At 45.0% G+C, this 4,250-nt stretch overlaps 1 pseudogene across 1 annotated transcript; it reads left to right on the top strand.

The window, feature by feature from the left end:
• The first annotated feature begins 2,195 nt into the window (after positions 1-2,195).
• On the top strand, positions 2,196-3,789 carry LOC306838283 (tripartite motif-containing protein 16-like; annotated as a pseudogene). Its single transcript has one exon. The product of its transcript is annotated as a tripartite motif-containing protein 16-like (transcript).
• The last annotated feature ends 461 nt before the right edge of the window (positions 3,790-4,250 follow it).

Genomic DNA, 4,250 nt, shown 5'->3' on the forward strand with positions numbered 1-4,250 from the left:
CTTGATTGCTTTGGCAACCTTGGTCCTGGTTATCTCTTCTGAGGTGACTGTCAGAGTCAGAGAATGGGAGGTGTCAGCTGGTTGAGAACCTCTTTAAAGTGCTCCACCCATCTTGCCTCCTGTTCCTTGTCGCTTAGGAGTGCCCTGCCATCCCTGCTCTTGATTGGCACCCCGGAGCTGTTCCTGGAGCTGGTTAGCTCCCGCACAATCCTGTAGAGCGTTTGCGTGTTGTTTTTCTCTGCTGCCTCTTGTGCTTCTCTTGCTTTCTCCTCCAGCCACCTCCGTTTGTCGTTCCTGCAGCTCTTTTTTACTTCCCGGTCCAGGCGTCCGTACTCCTCGTCTTGCATCCTCCAGCATCAGAGCCTCATCTGCTCTTCTCTTTCCATCTTTGCCATCTTCTTTTCGTCAATCAGTTTCCAGGTCTTTTCCATTATCCATCTCACCTTGTTGGTGCCCCTGTTCCCGCAGTCTCAGTGATGGCACGGGAGAACAGACTCCACTGCTCCTCAATGGAAGGATGTAGCTTTTCAACAGGTTGGTGTTCTTAAGCTTTTCCACTGCGTAGGGTCTCTTGGGCTGCACTTTTCACACCTTTTTTCAGCTTCAGCCTGATTTTACCCACCACAAGAAAGTGATCTGAGCCTACATCCGCACCCCTGTGTGAACCAACGTCTAGCAGTGACAAACGCCACCTTGTGTTTATGCTAATGTAGTCCAGCTCATTTTCTTCAGCACCTGGTCCATGCGCCCACACTGGAACAGTGTACGCGCATTCCAGGTACCTACTCTGGTGTTGGCTTTGGTGTCGAAGATCGGGGTCATCAGGGGTCGGGATTTCTGCTGGATTTCACCCGGCCCCGTCATAGATGCATCCAAGGATGTGCCCTCTCTTCTCCGCCGCAGTGTACCGGAATGGCTCCTTCTTGTCGTTTCTGTAACATGGTGTTTTTTACGGGATGGGGTTGTTAACCTCACGCCCAACCCCCAACCTGGAGGACCGGGTGCTGACTTTTGTCTGGCCTCTATCCCGAAACTTGCGTTTGTGGTTAGACGCATGAAATAAGGTCTGTGGTTAACACGAGTTTAAGATTTGTCAGACGAGATTAACTATGTTAAAGCTTCAACTCCTACCTGTGAGTTTTAAAGTTTTTACAAGTACTTAAAACAGCGGTTGCTAATGAGTAGCTGAGACTACAGTGGTTGTCATGGAGACATTAATTGTCATCACGCTGGGAACTCTCTCCCTAATCTTCCCGACAGCTTCTACTCGTGTTTTTTTCAGTGCTCTTGTAAATGTTAGGTTAATAAACAACTTATTAAGCTAACGTTTAGCTAGCTTGTCAAAACTACTGATTAGATCGATGAAGCATAACGGTCGTGATGTCAAAATCAACCTATCGCAGTGTAGTTAGCTTGTAGCATAACATTAGCTTTTTACTTCTCTCGGATGCATTAACTCTTCAAACTTTATATAAATGATGTTCATCTGTAAAGATTATCCAGTTGAACAAAACAGCTACGCATCATAAACGTGTGTTTGAGACAGAGATTATTTTCTGCAATGATCCAAAATCCAAAGCAAAAATCCCATAGGTGAATTTTCGTAGGAACCACTGGCGCCATTTCTTTCGGGGTGGCCTACAAAAATACTGAATCACTGTACTAGTCTATGAGGAGCTGAACAGTGTGCGGACCTCTCTGTTTTTTTCTGCTGCTCATTTTCTGCTGCCCTGGATGCATGTTACTTACAAGTGTGCACACTATTGTTTTTCTAAATATAAAGTCATCACCAAAGACCTGAAAAGTCATAAAGTATTTAACAACTTGAAGCTTCATAATGTTTCAGATGTGAAGCAGGATTTAACCGAGGGTTGATTGGAATGAGGAAACAAAGTTAAACATTCACAGTGCTGCTCGTTATCCTGGTTTAGAGCAGAGCTTGATAACCCCTCCCTCTCCTGCTCTCAAACAGCCAGCTCCACTCTGACTCAGTATTTCCTGGTTCCCTCCCCTTCAGATCTAAAGTTTGCAGATGGGTGTAACCAACACGAGCTGACGTTCACAGCCCAAACAGGTTAATGTAGTTCAGTTCTCAGGAAGTGAAACTCAGACACTCGTTGTCACTGAGAGGAGAAATAGCACAGAAAGGAGTTCAGCTTCTCTTGTTCGATCTGTCTGGATCTACTGAAGGATCTGGTGGCTGTTCCCTGTGGACACAGCTACTGCATGAACTGTATTAAAACCCACTGGGACAAAGAGGAGGAGAAGAAAATCTACAGCTGCCCTCAGTGTAGGCAGACCTTCCCAGCGAAGCCTGTCCTGTTGAAAAACACCATGTTAGCAGTTTTAGTGGAGGAGCTGAAGAAGACTGGACTCCAAGCTGCTCCCGCTGATCACTGCTATGCTGGACCTGAAGATGTGGCCTGTGATTTCTGCACCGAGAGAAAACTGAAAGCCTGTAAGTCTTGTCTACAATGTCTGGCTTCTTACTGTGAGAAACACCTGCAGCCTCATTTTGAAGTGGCTCCACTGAAGAAACACAAGCTGGTGGAGCCCTCCAAGAAGCTCCAGGAGAACGTCTGCTTTCGTCATGATGAGGTGATGAAGATGTTCTGTCGTACTGATCAGCAGACTATCTGTTATCTCTGCTCTGTGGAGGAACATAAAGGCCATGACACAGTCCCAGCTGCAGCAGAGAGGACAGAGAAGCAGAGAGAGCTGGAGGTGAGTCGACAACACATCCAGCAGAGGATCCAGGACACAGAGAAAGATGTGAAGCTGCTCCAACAGGAGGTGGAGGCGATCAATGTCTCTGCTGATAAAGCAGTGAAGGGCAGTGAGAAGATCTTCATTCAGCTGAGCCGTCTAATGAATCAAAGTCGCTCTGATGTGAAGCAGCAGGTCCGATCCCAGCAGCAAACTGAAGTGAGTCGAGTCAGAGAGCTTCAGGAGAAGCTGGAGCAGGAAATCATTGATCTGAAGAGGAGAGACGCTGAACTGGAGAAGCTCTCACACACACAGGACCACAACCAGTTTCTACACGACTACCCCTCACTGCCACCCCTCTTTGAATCTACCCACTCATCCAGCATCAACATCCGTCCTCTGAGGTACTTTGAGGAGGTGACAGCAACTGTGTCAGAAGTCAGAGCTAAACTAGAGGACGTCCTGAGAGAGAACTGGACAAACATCTCTCTGAGTGTGACTGAAGTGGATGTTTTACTGTCACAACCAGAACCCAAGACCAGAGATGACTTCTTACAGTATTCATGTGACATCACACTGGATCCAAACACAGCAAACACACAGCTGTTATTATCTGATGGAAACAGAAAAGTGACATACAAGGGTCAAGGACAGGCTTATTCTCGTCACCCAGACAGATTCACTGATCAATATCAAGTCCTGAGTAAAGAGAGTCTGACTGGACGTTGTTACTAGGAGGTGGAGTGGGTAGGAGGAGTTGGTGTTGCAGTCGCTTACAAGAATATCAGCAGAGCAGGAAGTGGGATTGAATGTGTTTTTGGTCACAATGACAAATCTTGGATGTTATATTGTTTCAACAACAGTTATTACTTTTGGTTCAATGATGTCAGCACTCCTCTCTCGGGTCCTCAGTCCTCCAGAGTAGGAGTGTACCTGGATCACAGAGCAGGTATTCTGTCCTTCTACAACATCTCTGAAACCATGACTCTCCTCCACAGAGTCCAGACCACATTCACTCAGCCTCTACATGCTGGACTTTTTATTTATCATGGATGCCGTGCTGAGTTGTGTAAACTGAAATAGATAGAAGTCATTTATAGGAACAGTGTGTTAAACTTTAATACTTTAACTTGATCATTATTCATGAGCTGAATAATGAGAGCTGATTGTGGTTACATTGTTCACCTGTCAATCAAACTTTATGGGCGGTACTTTTACATCCTCTCACTTGTTCTGTAAATGTTTGAGTCTCTTTAAATAACTCTGTTGTTTCTGTTTAGTCACAGAGGCTTTACTGCTCATGAGGATTTGAGTTCAGCTCAAGAGAAGTTTTCTCTGCATCAACATTTCAACTTTTCTTCACTTTAAACGTGTTTACAATGAGTACTTGTTGTTTTTTTTTGTTTTTTGTTTTTTTCTAATAAAAGGGTCTGAAGAGAGAAAGCCCCGGGTATTTTTTTTATGTAGATCAGATATTTTCACCACTTTGTACTTTTGATTTCGAAACATCTGAAATTAAATGTATAGAATGATTTATTTTTGCT

This window comes from Symphodus melops (assembly GCF_947650265.1).
Source record: "Symphodus melops genome assembly, chromosome: 1".
Classification (NCBI taxonomy): Eukaryota; Metazoa; Chordata; class Actinopteri; order Labriformes; family Labridae; genus Symphodus; species Symphodus melops.